Below are 17301 nucleotides of genomic sequence, written 5' to 3'. Positions count from 1 at the left end.
CCCAAGGCAGCAAGAGTGTTGAGGAGTATTACAAAGAACTTGAGGTGCTTATGTTGCAAGCCAATCTTGAGGAGGATGAAGAGGTAACCATGATTCGATTTATTAATGGTTTATCTAATGATGTTAGAGATATTGTAGAACTTCAGGAATATGTAGACATGGAGGAGTTGCTGCACAAGGCCACTAAAGTTGAGCAACAACTCAAAAGGAAAGGGCTTGCAAGGAAGAGTTCTACCAATTCCAATTCATCTTGGAGAGACAGAATGAAGAATGAAGGGCCGAGCACCCTTAGCAAACCAGCCACCAAACCACAAGCTTCAGCTTCTTCAAAACCTCTTGAACAACCATCCAAAAAGAGCAAAGAGGTCAAGTGCTTCAAATGCCAAGGTATGGGACATTATGCTTATGAATGTGCCTCCAAAAAGACCATGATTCTTAAGGATGATGGAGACTACACCAGTGAGTCCGAAGGAGAACAAAGTGAAGAAGAAGAGGAGGCAGCCATGAATGGTGAACTGTTGATGATCCGGAGAATGCTTGGTAGCCAACAAAAGCCAAAGAAAGAAAGCCAAAGAGAGAATATCTTTCACACAAGATGTTCTGTCAATGGGCAGATTTGCTTGATGATTGTTGATGGCGGGAGCTGTACTAATGTGGCTAGTGAAAGAATGGTGGAGAAGCTGAACCTGGTCACAAAACCACATCCTTGGCCATACAAACTTCAATGGCTCAGCCACTATGGAGAAATACAAGTAAGTAAGCAAGTTGAAGTTGACTTTTCCATTGGCAAATACAGGGATAAGGTTCTTTGTGATGTTGTTCCCATGGAGGCTAGTCACATACTGATGGGAAGACCATGGCAATATGACACCAACTCTGATTATAATGGCAGCACCAACAAGATCTCATTCCAACATCATGGCCAGAAAATTACGCTCAAACCTTTGAGCCCTAGGGAGGTGCGTGAGGATCAAAAGAAAATGAGAGAAAAGATTGAACAAGAGAGAAAAGAAAAGAGTGAGACACTTGAGAGAGAGCAAAAAGAAAAGAGTGAAATACTTGAGAGAAAAGAAATTTGTTTGATCAAAAAGAGAGAGGTGAAAAGGATGATAGCTTCAAAACAGATCCTATACTTGATGTTTTGCAAAAATCAGATTTTGAACACTAACACTTTTGAAAATTTTGAACTGCCATCTAGTGTTAAATCTCTTTTGCAGGATTATGAGGATGTGTTTCCAACAAGTGTTCCAAGTGGTCTACCACCACTGAGAGGAATTGAGTGTAAGATCAAGTTTTGATCTAGTAGTACAACTCTATGTTTTGATGATTACAAGTTAACCTTTTGATATGAACAATTGTGGTACTCTAACGTGTTTTTCTGAGTGTGCTGTTTACAGGCTCTGACCCTGACTCAATTTCACACAAATCAGAAGCACTGTGTATAAAGGGTAACCCAAGCAACGCTTTCGCATTCACCATGTTCAGTATGAACAGTGGAAAAGCTTCAGAAGATCTGAAGCTATACAAACTCTGATGAGGACTCAGTCGCTAGAAGCTCTGATGATCCAGAAGTTCTGACAACCAAGAAACACTGAAGGTTCAGATGTTCTGATGGTGTAGAAGACTCTGAAGATCCAGAAGCTGAATAGTAGAAACTCTGAAGTCCAGAAGCAAGAAACTCTGAAGGCCATGTTCTTCCCTCTGAGTTCAGAATCAGAAGATACAATGGTCAGAGGATCTGTGCTTTCCCTCTGACTCTGATCAACCGGCTTCACAAGTTCCTATACGAAGCATTCCTCTGATCAGAAGTCTCCTAGGTTAAAAGGTCAAGTCGCTATCCAAGTACAAAAGCAGTGTACCTTCCTGACGACCTACCTAACGTTCTCAGCCACAGCAGAAGCTGGATTTTCCAGAACTGCCCTCCAACGGTAGCATTTCCCATGCAACGCTCAACCCTAATCCTTGGAGTATATATAGAGGCTGAAGATTGAAAGAAGCGGCTAAGAAACTAAGAAGCAACACACGCGCAAGACATTCAAAACATTCTAAGCTTTCTTTCATCTTGTAATTTATTTAGTTTACACTCAGCTTATTCAGAAGCAAACCCTTGTAAACACCAACCTCAAACAGTTGTTTGATTTTCCTTTAGGAGATCAAGGTTGATCGGATCCTAGAGAAGACTAAGAGAGTGAATCTTAGTGTGAGCTAAGTCAGTGTAATTGTTAGTCACTTGTAGGTTTCAAGTGCAGTTGTAACTCTTACCTGATTAGTGGATTGCCTTCATTCTAAGAAGGAAGAAATCACCTTAACGGGTGGACTGGAGTAGCTTGAGTGATTTATCAAGTGAACCAGGATAAAATCCTTGTGTGCTTTTCTATCTCTATCTTTTGCACTTAGTTCTCGAAAAGATTTGTTAAAATCTTTAAGGTGGTAGCTTTGTACTGAAAACGTTATTCAAACCCCCCCTTTCTACCGTTTTTCATACCTTCAATTGGTATCAGAGCGCAAGTTCTGATTACCACACCTAACAGTGTTCAGTGATCCGGGCCGGTGTGAAAAACAATGGCTGCCACCACCAGTGAAACTCAAAGAGATGGTTACAACGCAAAGCCTCCTATGTTCGACGGTCAAAGGTTCGAATATTGGAAAGATAGACTGGAAAGTTTCTTTCTGGGTTTCGATGCAGATCTCTGGGATATTATTGTGGATGGCTACGAGCGTCCAGTTGATGCAGATGGCAAGAAGATCCCAAGGTCAGAGATGACTGCAGATCAAAAGAAGCTGTACTCACAACATCACAAAGCAAGAGCAATTCTTCTAAGTGCTATCTCCTATGAGGAGTACCAGAAGATTACAGATCGTGAGTTTGCTAAAGGTATTTTTGATTCTCTGAAGATGTCTCATGAAGGAAACAAGAAAGTCAAAGAATCAAAGGCATTGTCTTTGATCCAAAAGTATGAATCCTTCATCATGGAGCCAAATGAGTCCATTGAAGAAATGTTCTCCAGATTTCAACTGCTTGTAGCTGGCATACGTCCTCTCAACAAGAGCTACACAACAAAAGATCATGTCATAAGGGTCATCAGGTGTCTTCCTGAAAGTTGGATGCCTTTGGTGACTTCAATAGAGCTCACGAGAGATGTTGAGAATATGAGTTTAGAAGAACTCATCAGCATTTTGAAATGCCATGAGCTGAAGCGCTCAGAGATGCAAGATCTGAGAAAAAAGTCCATAGCCTTGAAATCCAAATCTGAAAAGGCTAAGGTTGAGAAGTCAAAGGCTCTTCAAGCTGAAGAAGAAGAATCTGAAGAAGCATCAGAAGATTCTGATGAAGATGAGCTGACTCTGATCTCCAAGAGACTCAACCGCATCTGGAAGCACAGGCAGAGCAAGTTCAAAGGCTCTGGAAAGGCAAGAGGAAAGTCTGAATCCTCAGGTCAGAAGAAGTCATCAATCAAGGAAGTCACTTGCTTTGAGTGCAAATAATCAGGGCACTACAAAAGTGACTGTCCAAAATTGAAGAAGGACAAGAAGCCAAAGAAGCACTTCAAGACCAAGAAGAGTCTGATGGTGACATTCGATGAATCAGAGTCAGAGGATGTTGACTCTGATGGTGAAGTCCAAGGACTCATGGCTATTGTCAAAGACAAAGGAACAGAGTCAAAGGAAGCTGTTGACTCTGACTCAGAATCAGAAGGAGATCCAGACTCTGACGATGAAAATGAGGTATTTGCTTCCTTCTCTACCTCTGAACTGAAACATGCCTTGTCTGATATCATGGATAAGTATAACTCCTTGTTGTCTAAGCATAAGAAGCTGAAAAAGAACTTATCTGCTGTTTCTAAAACTCCTTCTGAACATGAGAAAATCATATCTGATTTGAAAAATGATAACCATGCTTTAGTTAATTCTAACTCTGTGCTTAAGAATCAAATTGCAAAGTTAGAAGAAGTTATTGCCTGCGATGCCTCTGATAGTAAGCATGAATCTAAGTATGAAAAATCTTTTCAAAGATTCCTGGCTAAAAGCGTAGATAGAAGCTTAATGGCTTCAATGATCTATGGTGTAAGCAGAAATGGAATGCATGGCATTGGCTATTCTAAACCAATTAGAAATGAGCCTTCTGTGTCTAAAGCTAAATCCTTGTATGAATGCTTTGTTCCCTCTGGTACCATATTGCCTGATCCTGTACCTGCTGAAGTTGCTAAAAACCCTCTTAAAAAGGGATCTCTCTCTATGACTAAATATCATGCAAATATTCCTTTAAAATATCATGTTGAGACACCCAAGGTGATCAGAACCTTTGGGGTAACTAACAAAAGAGGACCCAGAAAGTGGGTACCTAAGGACAAGATTATCTATGTTGCAGATATCCTTGATAGCTCCACTGAAACACCAATCATGGTATCTGGACAGTGGATGCTCGCGTCACATGACGGGAGAAAAGCGTATGTTCCGAGAGCTGAAACTTAAGCCTGGAGGCGAAGTTGGCTTTGGAGGAAATGAAAAGGGTAAAATTATTGGTACTGGTACTATTTGTGTAGATAGTAGTCCATGCATTGATAATGTTTTATTGGTAGACGGCTTAACACATAACTTATTGTCTATAAGTCAATTAGCTGACAAGGGTTATGATGTTATATTCAATCAAAAGTCCTGCCGGGCTGTAAGTCAGATCGATGGCTCTGTTCTGTTTAACAGCAAGAGGAAGAACAACATCTATAAGATCAGATTATCTGAGTTGGAGGCTCAGAATGTGAAGTGCCTTCTGTCTGTTAATGAAGAGCAGTGGGTATGGCATAGACGGTTAGGGCATGCCAGTATGAGAAAGATTTCTCAGCTGAGCAAGCTAAACCTTGTCAGGGGCTTACCCAATCTGAAGTTCGCTTCAGACGCTCTTTGTGAAGCATGTCAGAAAGGCAAATTCACAAAAGTCCCTTTCAAGGCAAAGAATGTTGTCTCAACCTCAAGGCCGTTAGAACTTCTGCATATCGACCTGTTTGGACCAGTGAAAACTGAGTCTATAGGTGGCAAGAGATATGGGATGGTTATCGTTGATGACTATAGCCGCTGGACATGGGTAAAGTTTCTAACCCGCAAGGATGAGTCTCATGCTGTGTTCTCTACCTTCATTGCTCAAGTGCAAAACGAGAAGGCTTGTAGAATTGTGCGTGTCAGAAGTGACCATGGTGGAGAGTTTGAGAATGACAAGTTTGAGAGTCTGTTTGATTCCTATGGAATTGCACATGATTTCTCTTGTCCCAGAACTCCTCAACAAAATGGTGTTGTTGAGAGGAAGAACAGAACTCTTCAGGAGATGGCTAGAACCATGCTCCAAGAAACTGGCATGGCTAAGCACTTTTGGGCAGAGGCAGTAAATACAGCATGTTACATTCAGAACAGAATCTCTGTGAGACCAATTCTGAATAAGACTCCTTATGAATTGTGGAAGAACATAAAACCCAACATTTCTTATTTTCATCCTTTTGGCTGTGTTTGTTATGTTCTCAATACTAAGGATAGATTGCATAAATTTGATGCTAAATCTTCTAAGTGTCTATTACTTGGTTATTCTGATAGATCTAAAGGTTTTAGATTTTATAATACTGATGCTAAGACTATTGAAGAATCTATTCATGTTAGATTTGATGATAAGCTTGACTCTGACCAGTCAAAGCTAGTTGAAAAGTTTGCAGATTTAAGCATTAATGTTTCTGACAAAGGCAAAGCTCCAGAGGAAGTTGAGCCAGAGGAAGATGAACCAGAGGAAGAAGCTGGTCCCTCTAACTCACAAACTCTGAAGAAGAGCAGAATCACTGCAGCTCATCCTAAGGAATTGATTCTGGGCAACAAAGATGAACCAGTCAGAACCAGATCTGCCTTCAGACCCTCTGAAGAGACCTTGCTGAGTCTGAAAGGATTGGTGTCCTTAATTGAACCCAAGTCCATAGATGAAGCTCTTCAGGACAAGGATTGGATTCTGGCCATGGAAGAAGAATTGAATCAATTCTCCAAGAACGATGTTTGGAGCTTAGTGAAGAAGCCTGAGAATGTCCATGTTATTGGAACGAAATGGGTATTCAGAAACAAGCTAAATGAGAAAGGAGATGTAGTCAGAAACAAGGCAAGGCTAGTTGCTCAAGGCTACAGCCAGCAGGAAGGAATAGACTACACTGAAACATTTGCTCCAGTAGCAAGACTGGAGGCAATCAGACTATTGATTTCTTTCTCAGTAAATCACAACATAGTTCTACATCAGATGGACGTAAAGAGTGCCTTCCTAAATGGTTATATCGCAGAGGAAGTCTATGTTTATCAACCCCCAGGTTTTGAAGATGAAAAGAAACCAGACCATGTGTTCAAATTGAAGAAATCACTCTACGGTCTGAAGCAAGCTCCCAGAGCATGGTATGAGAGACTTAGCTCATTCCTTCTGGAGAATGAGTTTGTAAGGGGTAAAGTAGATACAACTCTCTTTTGCAAGACTTATAAAGATGATATCTTAATTGTGCAAATTTATGTTGATGATATTATATTTGGTTCTGCTAATCAATCTCTATGCAAAGAATTTTCTGAGATGATGCAGGCTGAATTTGAGATGAGTATGATGGGAGAATTAAAGTACTTTCTGGGAATACAAGTTGATCAAACACCAGAAGGAACATATATCCATCAGAGCAAGTACACTAAAGAACTTCTGAAGAAGTTCAATATGCTGGAATCTACAGTGGCCAAGACTCCAATGCATCCAACATGCATTCTGGAAAAAGAAGATATGAGTGGTAAAGTATGTCAGAAGCTCTACCGTGGCATGATAGGTTCACTTCTGTACTTAACTGCATCTAGGCCAGACATATTATTTAGTGTTCATTTATGTGCTCGTTTCCAATCAGATCCAAGGGAAACCCACTTAACTGCTGTTAAGAGGATCCTAAGGTATCTGAAAGGCACCACTAACCTTGGCTTGATGTATAAGAAAACATCAGAGTATAAGCTTTCAGGTTATTGTGATGCTGATTATGCTGGAGATAGAACAGAGAGAAAAAGTACTTCTGGAAATTGTCAATTTCTGGGAAGCAATCTAGTCTCATGGGCAAGCAAGAGGCAATCAACCATTGCTCTATCAACTGCAGAGGCAGAATATATCTCAGCAGCAATATGCAGCACCCAGATGCTCTGGATGAAACATCAGCTGGAGGATTATCAGATCCTTGAGAGCAATATCCCAATCTATTGTGATAACACTGCTGCAATTTCGTTGAGCAAGAATCCTATCTTGCATTCAAGGGCAAAGCACATTGAGGTAAAGTATCACTTCATTAGAGATTATGTGCAGAAGGGCGTACTTCTTCTGAAGTTTGTTGATACTGACCATCAATGGGCAGATATCTTTACAAAGCCCTTAGCTGAAGATAGATTTAATTTTATTCTGAAAAATCTAAACATGGACTTTTGTCCAGAGTGAAGATAGATCAGAACCTCTGACTATGATACTTCTTGATCAGAAGATGTCTAGTCCAGAAGGTGACTCAATCAGAGTGTGTGTGCCCACTGGTACTGACTCTGAAGCTGAGACAACAACACGTGCGTCAGAATTTCTGATGCATAGTTCCTTGTGCCCGTGTGACAGTCTGTTGTGATTGCGTGTAGATATGCTTATCTCCTGTGTGTGATTGTGTATTTTACTGTTACTGTCTATCTTTAATTTTCAACCGTTGATCTTAAAGTGCTTTTTGAATCAACAACGGTTATTTGATAAACCCACTATCCACACACGTTCCCTTCACTTCCGGTTTTCACTCTTGCAATCTCTGTTTTTCAAAAACCGCTCCTCTCGAATTCTCTCTCGATCTCTCTTCATCCTTCAAACCTCATCTTCTACCTCAAACCTTCAACCTCTTCAAGATGGTGAGACAAACCAGAAGAGATGCACCTCAGTTCCCTCACATGGTAGTCGGTTTGGCAACGGGTCAACGGGGTCCTGAGAACCCAGCACAAGAACAAGCTCAAGCTCAAGAGGAGATTGTTCCTATTGCAGAACGGGGCTGTGCCGTTCACTGTGTATTTCCTCCTGAGGAACTCCAAGTCCTGGCAGAATGGAGATTCAACCTCGACAACTTGGCTGCAAATGGATTTGATCTCCGTCCTGAAGTCCAAGCTCAAGGTTGGGGAAACTACTTCAATCGACTTCGAGGACCGGTGTATGAGAAGCTGGTAAAGGAATTCTGGAAGCACGCTGATTGTGATGACACTCAGGTGGTTTCTTACATACTGGGTAGGAAGATCATCATCACGGAGAAGTCCTTCGTGAATCTGCTAGGTGCAGAAACTGCTCATGGGTATCGGTTCTCACTGACGGAATCGAAGCTGAAACCCAGAACCAAGGACATCGTCAACAAGGCCCTGTACACCACCTTCAAACCGGGCAAGACGAGCTACAAAGTGATGGATCTTCACCCCAAACTGAGAATCTGGCACAAGATCCTGCTCCACTGCATCAATCAACGACCAAAGGGCAGTTCTCCAGACTACATCAACTTCAATCAGAAGGCGATGCTGTTCTTCATTCAAGACAAGGAGAAGATCTGCCTTCCCTACTTCCTGTTCTCCTATTTGAAGGAATGCATCCGGAAGTCTCGCACCACCTCCTCCATCAAGTCAGCCATCAAATATATCCCTTTTGGGAGGCTGCTCTCAGACTTTCTCATTGAAAGCAACCTGGTGCAAGATTTGATCGAGACTGGTTGCACAGAGGACTTGAGTACAATTGTCAGCGATGTCTTCACCGCCAACTCTCTGAAGAAGATGGGCTTAGTCCAGAAGAAGATTGCTCCTGCTCATGAGGACACATCTTCTGAGATCAGAGGAAGAAGAATGCCTCTGAATGACTACCCTCTGTGGACTCAAGCAGATCATCCTGAAGCCATCAGATGCTATGTTGAAGACCTCAGGGCTCAAGGATTCGAGATTGACCTTGATGATTTCGTCAGCAGACTTCCACCAGCTCCAGAGTTTCCTTCTCCTCCCAAGAAGAAAACCAAGAGGAAGATGGTTCTGGACGAATCCTCAGAGGAATCTGATGTCCCTCTGGTCAAGAAGACGAAGAGCAAGCCTGATGATGATGATGGTGATGATAGTGAGGATGGTCCTCCAAAGAAGAAGCAGAAGAAAGTCCGGATTGTGGTGAAGCCTACTCGGGTGGAACCAGCTGCTGCAGAGGTCAGATGGACTGAACCTCCTGCCAGAGTGACTCGATCATCAGCACATACAAGTAAGCCTGCACTTACCTCTGATGATGATTTGAATTTATTTGATGCACTCCCAATTTCTGCCTTACTCCAACAATCTTCAAATCCCCTCACTCCTATTCCTGAATCCCAGCCAGCCGCACAAACCACCTCTCCACCACATTCCCCAAGATCTTCATTCTTCCAACCTTCTCCTACTGAAGCACCACTCTGGAATTTGCTTCAGAACCAACCCTCTAGGTCAGAAGATCCAACCTCTCTACTTACCATTCCATACGACCCATTACTTTCTGAACCCATCATCCAAAACCAACCAGAACCCAAACCAACAGAATCACAACCCAGAACGTCTGATCACTCTGCTCCCAGAGCATCAGCACGTCCTGCTGTCAGAACCACGGATACAGACTCTTCATCAGCCTTCACACCTGTATCCTTCCCCATCAATGTCTTTGACTCTCCTCCCTCCAATACCTCTGAATCACTTAGAAAATTCATGGAGGTTAGGAAAGAGAAGGTATCTGCCTTGGAAGAACATTACCTTACCTGTCCAAGCCCTAGGCAATATCCTGGCCCTAGACCTGAACGTCTAGTTGACCCAGATGAACCTATCTTGGCCAATCCTATCCAAGAGGCAGACCCCCTAGTTCAACAGGCTCACCCTGTCCCTGACCAACAAGAGCCAATTCAACCAGACCCTGAACCTGAACAATCAGTATCTAACCAATCCTCGGTTAGATCACCTCACCCTCTGGTTGAAACTTCAGACCCTCACCGTGGAACCTCTGAACCCAATGCTCCCATAATTAACATTGGTTCTCCACAAGGTGCCTCTGAAGCTCATAGCAGCAATCACCCAGCCTCTCCTGCACCCAACCTCTCCATCATTCCCTATACTCACCTTCAACCCACATCTCTCTCTGAGTGCATCAATATTTTCAATCATGAAGCCTCCTTGAGGCTCCGCAATGTGCACGGTCAGACTGACCTCAGTGAGAATGCTGAAAATGTGGCTGATGAGTGGAATGAGTTGAGCACTTGGCTGGTGGCTCAGTTTCCCGTTATGCTGCAGCTCCTGCATGCCGAGGGAAGTCAGAGCATTGAGGCTGCAAAGCAAAGGTTTGCTAGGAGGGTGGCTCTTCATGAACTCGAACAGAGAACCAAGCTTCTTGAAGCCATTGAAGAAGCCAAGAGACAGAAAGAACAAGAAGAAGAAGCTGCCCGTCAAGCAGCAGCTCAGGCTGAACAAGCCAGACTTGAGGCAGAACGTCTTGAAGCTGAAGCTGAGGCAGAGCGACTTGCACCAGTTCCATTTACTCCTGCTGCTTCTGCTTCCATTCCAGAACCTCAAGCTGCTCAGAACGTTCCTTCCAGCTCTACTCCGACAAGCTCATCCAGACTCGACATCATGGAACAACGTCTTGACACTCATGAATCCATGCTGATTGAGATGAAGCACATGATGATGGAACTTCTGCGCCGTACTGACAAACCTTAGTTTTTAGGATCTCTTCTTTTTCTTCCTTTTCCTTTTTATTTAACGTTGTTTTATTTAAACTCTGTTTATTTACTTATTTTAATTTGTTCATTTGTGTTTCTATATGCATATATCTATATATATTTGTGTCACACATGTTTGCAAAACCTGTTTTATTCATAATTGTTCTATATTTACATCATATTTCCTTCCATCATACATTATTCCCTATATCTAGAATGGAGGATCCTTCCTCATTCTTCTGCATTCTTGGCGCTGCTTCACTCTTTCCTTCTCCAGACGATCCAATGCATACTCTATGTTGCCGAGTTTGATGCTCAGATCATCTTTTTCTAGACTATCTTCTGTCGTCTTGAGTCTCTTTTCCACAGTCTCCTTTTCTTCCAGCAGATTCAGCTCCCGCTGGCAAAGCTCCTGAATCTCTTCCACGAAGCAGAGGAACTCCTTCAGATCTTTCTCCATCTCTGGACCAAGATCTTCTTCAAGCAGTGTCTTCGTCAGCTCTTGTATGGTCTTTGAACCATCGGGATGCCTAATATTGAGGAACATATCTTCCTCAAACGCCTTCCTTCTGAGCTCTTCTAATGCCATTCTGTATGATGCCATTTTTCTTACTGAAAATTATTCGAGATGTGAAGCTTACCTTTCTCTCCAACGTTTTTATAGGCTTCACCTTCTCTCTGAAAGTTAATGCTCTTACAGTTTCTCGAGGTTAAGTACTTGGTAACTGACCCTTCTATTTACTCACTTGACCGGTGGTAAACGTTCATCCCTTGCATTAACTCTTCTATTTATTATCGCCTCACTCTGATTCTTACATCGTCTTCATTTTCTTTAAACTTAGACCTTCTCTAAGGGGGAGTACCTTGTACTTCAAGCTAAGTTTTTCACACCCCGAGCTTTTTGCTTATGACAAAAAGGGGGAGTAAACCCAGTTTTTGATGTGTAAGATGTGTTAGTGTGACTTATTTTTCTTTTGGAGATTCTAAGAGTTCCACCTTCATGACCATAGATGTGTCACTGGGCAAATACAAGGAATACATTTCACTTCTTCTGAAGTGATTCTAAGTTGACTCTGATACCCAAGACTCTGATACCTTGTCCATGACTCTGATCACTTATGCGCTCTGATTATTCGTTTTTCATCTATGTCATAAGCTTTTCACTCTGAACTCTTATATGATTTAGCTCAGAATCTAGACTTTACTAACGTTTTCATCAAGTATTAGATTCAGGGGGAGCTAAGCTCAGAATCAAGCAGTGACTTGAATTCAGAATGAGCAAGATAAACTATTCACATCAGGATAAGTCTTATTCTATATCTCTAAACTCTGAGTGAATTCAGTTTAATGTTTAAGAATTGTTCATCAAAAATCTTAGTTTTGTCATCATCAAAAAGGGGGAGATTGTAAGATCAAGTTTTGATCTAGTAGTACAACTCTATGTTTTGATGATTACAAGTTAACCTTTTGATATGAACAATTGTGGTACTCTAACGTGTTTTTCTGAGTGTGCTGTTTACAGGCTCTGACCCTGACTCAATTTCACACAAATCAGAAGCACTGTGTATAAAGGGTAACCCAAGCAACGCTTTCGCATTCACCATGTTCAGTATGAACAGTGGAAAAGCTTCAGAAGATCTGAAGCTATACAAACTCTGATGAGGACTCAGTCGCTAGAAGCTCTGATGATCCAGAAGTTCTGACAACCAAGAAACACTGAAGGTTCAGATGTTCTGATGGTGTAGAAGACTCTGAAGATCCAGAAGCTGAATAGTAGAAACTCTGAAGTCCAGAAGCAAGAAACTCTGAAGGCCATGTTCTTCCCTCTGAGTTCAGAATCAGAAGATACAATGGTCAGAGGATCTGTGCTTTCCCTCTGACTCTGATCAACCGGCTTCACAAGTTCCTATACGAAGCATTCCTCTGATCAGAAGTCTCCTAGGTTAAAAGGTCAAGTCGCTATCCAAGTACAAAAGCAGTGTACCTTCCTGACGACCTACCTAACGTTCTCAGCCACAGCAGAAGCTGGATTTTCCAGAACTGCCCTCCAACGGTAGCATTTCCCATGCAACGCTCAACCCTAATCCTTGGAGTATATATAGAGGCTGAAGATTGAAAGAAGCGGCTAAGAAACTAAGAAGCAACACACGCGCAAGACATTCAAAACATTCTAAGCTTTCTTTCATCTTGTAATTTATTTAGTTTACACTCAGCTTATTCAGAAGCAAACCCTTGTAAACACCAACCTCAAACAGTTGTTTGATTTTCCTTTAGGAGATCAAGGTTGATCGGATCCTAGAGAAGACTAAGAGAGTGAATCTTAGTGTGAGCTAAGTCAGTGTAATTGTTAGTCACTTGTAGGTTTCAAGTGCAGTTGTAACTCTTACCTGATTAGTGGATTGCCTTCATTCTAAGAAGGAAGAAATCACCTTAACGGGTGGACTGGAGTAGCTTGAGTGATTTATCAAGTGAACCAGGATAAAATCCTTGTGTGCTTTTCTATCTCTATCTTTTGCACTTAGTTCTCGAAAAGATTTGTTAAAATCTTTAAGGTGGTAGCTTTGTACTGAAAACGTTATTCAAACCCCCCCTTTCTACCGTTTTTCATACCTTCATTGAGCATCAAATTGATCTCATTCTGGGAGCTTCTTTGCCTAATAGGCCAGCATATAGAAGCAACCCACAAGAAACCACTGAAATTCAAAGACAAGTGGAAGAACTCTTGAACAAAGGGTGGGTAAGAAATAGCATGAGTCCTTGTGCTGTACCGGTGATTTTGGTACCAAAGAAAGATGGGACTTGGAGAATGTGCTCTGATTGTAGAGCCTTGAATAACATCACCATTAAGTATAGGCACCCTATTCCTAGACTTGATGATTTGCTTGATGAATTGCATGGAGCATGTTATTTTTCTAAAATTGATTTGAAAAGTGGTTACAATCAAATAAGGATTAAAGAAGGGGATCAATGGAAAACTGCTTTCAAAACTAAATATGGTTTGTATGAATGGTTGGTTATGCCTTTTGGTTTAACTAATGCACCTAGTACTTTTATGAGACTAATGAACCATGTTTTGAGGGAATTCATTGGGAAATTTGTGGTTGTGTACTTTGATGATATTTTGGTCTATAGCACTACTCTTGAGCTGCATGTTGAGCACTTAAGATCTGTCTTGAGTATGCTTAGAAAGGAACAATTGTTTGCCAATCTTGAGAAATGCACTTTTTGCACTGACCATGTTGTGTTTCTTGGTTTTGTTGTGAGTTCGAAAGGAGTGCAGGTTGATGAGGAAAAGATCAAAGCCATTCAAGAGTGGCCCACTCCTAAATCCGTGGGTGATGTAAGAAGTTTTCATAGCTTGGCCAGTTTCTACAGGAGGTTTGTTAAGGACTTTAGTACCTTGGCAGCACCCCTAAATGAAGTGGTGAAAAAGAATGTGGGTTTTCATTGGGGAAAGAATCAAGAAGAGGCCTTTGCTGCCCTAAAGCATAAGCTTACCCATGCACCTATACTTGCTTTACCTAACTTTGCTAAATCTTTTGAACTTGAATGTGATGCTTCAAATGTAGGTATTGGTGCTGTGTTGCTTCAAGAAGGCCACCCAATTGCTTATTTTAGTGAAAAGTTAAGCGGAGCTGCCCTTAACTATTCTACTTATGATAAGGAATTGTATGCTTTGGTGAGAGCTTTGAAGACTTGGCAGCATTATCTTTTGCCCAAGGAATTCGTGATTCATAGTGATCATGAGTCGCTGAAATACTTGAAGGGGCAAGGTAAGTTGAACAAAAGGCATGCCAAATGGGTTGAATTTTTGGAACAATTTCCCTATGTCATAAAACACAAAAAAAGGAAAAGTAACATTGTGGCTGACGCTTTATCCAGGAGACACGTGTTGCTTTCCATGTTAGAGACTAAATTGCTAGGACTTGAACATGTGAAAGAAATGTATGAAAAAGATGATAACTTTGCTGAAATTTTTGTGGCTTGTGAGAAAGTTTCTCAAAATGGATTTTATAGGCACAATGGATTTTTATTTAAGGAAAACAGGTTGTGTGTGCCTAAAAGTTCCATTAGAGAACTGCTTGTTAAAGAATCCCATGCTGGGGGATTAATGGGTCATTTTGGAGTCCAAAAGACTCTAGAAACTTTACAGGAACATTTCTATTGGCCCAAAATGAAACATGATGCGATCAAGTTTTGTGAACATTGCATTGTTTGCAAGAAGGCTAAGTCTAAGGTGATGCCACATGGTTTGTATACTTCTTTGCCAATCCCTGAATACCCTTGGGTTGACTTGTCTATGGACTTTGTTTTAGGCCTCCCTAGAACAAAGAATGGTAAGGATTCCATTTTTGTGGTTGTTGATAGGTTTTCAAAAATGGCTCACTTTATTCCTTGCAGGAAAGCTGATGATGCTTGTCACGTTGCTGATTTGTTCTTTAAAGAAGTTGTAAGACTTCATGGGATGCCTAGAAGCATAGTTAGTGATAGGGACACCAAGTTCCTAAGTCACTTCTGGAGGACTTTATGGGGGAAGTTAGGCACTAAACTTTTGTTCTCTACCACTTGCCACCCACAAACTGATGGGCAAACTGAGGTGGTTAATAGGACCCTAGGCACCTTGCTTAGGACTGTCCTTAAGGCCAATTTAAAGGCTTGGGAGGCATGTTTGCCTCATGTTGAATTTTCTTACAATAGGGCTGTCCATAGCACTACCAATTGCTCTCCATTTGAAGTAGTGTATGGATTTAACCCTTTGACTCCTCTTGATTTATTGCCTATGCCTAACATTTCTGTTTTCAAGCACAAGGAAGGACAGGGCAAAGCTGAATATGTCAAGAAGATGCATGAGCGTGTGAAGGCTCAAATTGAGAGAAAGAATGAGAGTTATGCTAGGCAAGCTAACAAGGGAAGAAAGGAGGTGGTGTTCCAACCCGGAGATTGGGTTTGGGTGCACATGAGGAAGGAAAGGTTTCCAGAACAAAGGAAATCCAAACTCCAACCTAGAGGGGATGGACCTTTTCAAGTGCTTGAGAGAGTCAATAACAATGCCTACAAAATAGAGCTTCCAGGTGAGTATAACATCAGCTCAACCTTTAATGTCTCTGATTTATCTCTCTTCGATACAGATGGAGGAGACTTTGATTTGAGGTCAATTCCTTTTCAAGAGGGAGGGAATGATGAGGACAAGGACAAGGACAAGGGTCATGGAGCACTAAAAGGACTTGGAGGACCAATGACAAGGGCTAGAGCTAAAAAGGCCAAATAGACTCTTCAGCAAGTAGTGGCAACCATTCTTGAAGACAAAGTGGTAGAAGAGATGGAACCAAAAATCATGATGATCATTCAGGCCCAAGAAGAAGAGCCAGCCCACGCATAGGGGCTGCCATGTGATGCTTTGTTTTATTTTATTTCAATAAAGATGCAAATGACCAATTGAATAAGTTGGATCCAAATGCATTATGTTGCTGAATTTTATTTTAGTGTGTTTAATCCACTTCAAGTGGTGTGTGTGTGCATGGGGCGCATGAAGGGCTTAAAGGGAGGGACCCATTCCTTTCTTAAAACTCTTTGAATGTGTTTGAATTTGAATAAGTTCTGAATGGAGGAGTTACATCAGCAAAGTCAAAGGATTGAAGAGCTTTCAAAGGCAAGAATGGAGTTACAAAGACAAGGAAATTAAGTGCATAAAGAGCATTGAATGCTATGTTCCCTGGTCAGAATAACAATCAAGAAAGGGAGTTACATGAAGCAATCAGCCACTAAATACACGTTCAGGGATGAAGCATATCACTATCTTCCTCTTTTAATTTGTAACTCCTAGCCTAGGATTCTTCTAGAGAAATTACACCTCATCATTTTTTGTAACTAGGCTGAATTTCCTTCTTCTTTATAAGGACCACTCCTTCAATGTAATAGACAGATTATGAATGAATTAGTATTTTTTTTCTGAGTGATTCAGATTTGTGAGAGTGATTCTCATAGTTCTTGAGTGATTCAAGAATTAGGCTTATCAAGGGTTTGCCACCACCTTTGTGTGAAGTCTTCATCTTCCATTTCACTAAAACTTCCCCTCTTTTCTGTCCATTTCCCTTCTATCACGAAATTCTTCTTCTTCTTTCTCACATTTCAGAATTCTCATCATCCAAGATCAATCCTAGACGATCCATTTCAGCCCTTGCATCAACTTGGGGCGTATCACTATCCAAGTACAAAAGCAAATGTACTATCCTGACGACCTACCTAACATTCTCAGCCACAGCAGAAGCTGGAATTTCCAGAACTGCTCTCCAACGGTAGCATTCCCATGCAGCGTTCAAACCCTAATCCTTGGAGTATAAATAGAGGCTGAAGATTGAAAGATGCGGTTGGAAGAATCTCACACGCGCAAGCTATATTCAAACTTTCTAAGCATTCTTTCATCTGAATTCATTGTGTTTACTGTTAGCTTTTCAGAAGCAAATTCTTTGTAAACATTCTTTCTTAAACAGTTGTTTAGTTACCTTTAGGAGATCAAGTTTGATCGGATCCTAGAGAAGACTAAGAGAGTGAA

This window comes from Lotus japonicus, chromosome 4, assembly GCF_012489685.1.
Source record: "Lotus japonicus ecotype B-129 chromosome 4, LjGifu_v1.2".
NCBI classification, from domain to species: Eukaryota; Viridiplantae; Streptophyta; class Magnoliopsida; order Fabales; family Fabaceae; genus Lotus; species Lotus japonicus.
This window is presented reverse-complemented; position numbering follows the sequence as displayed.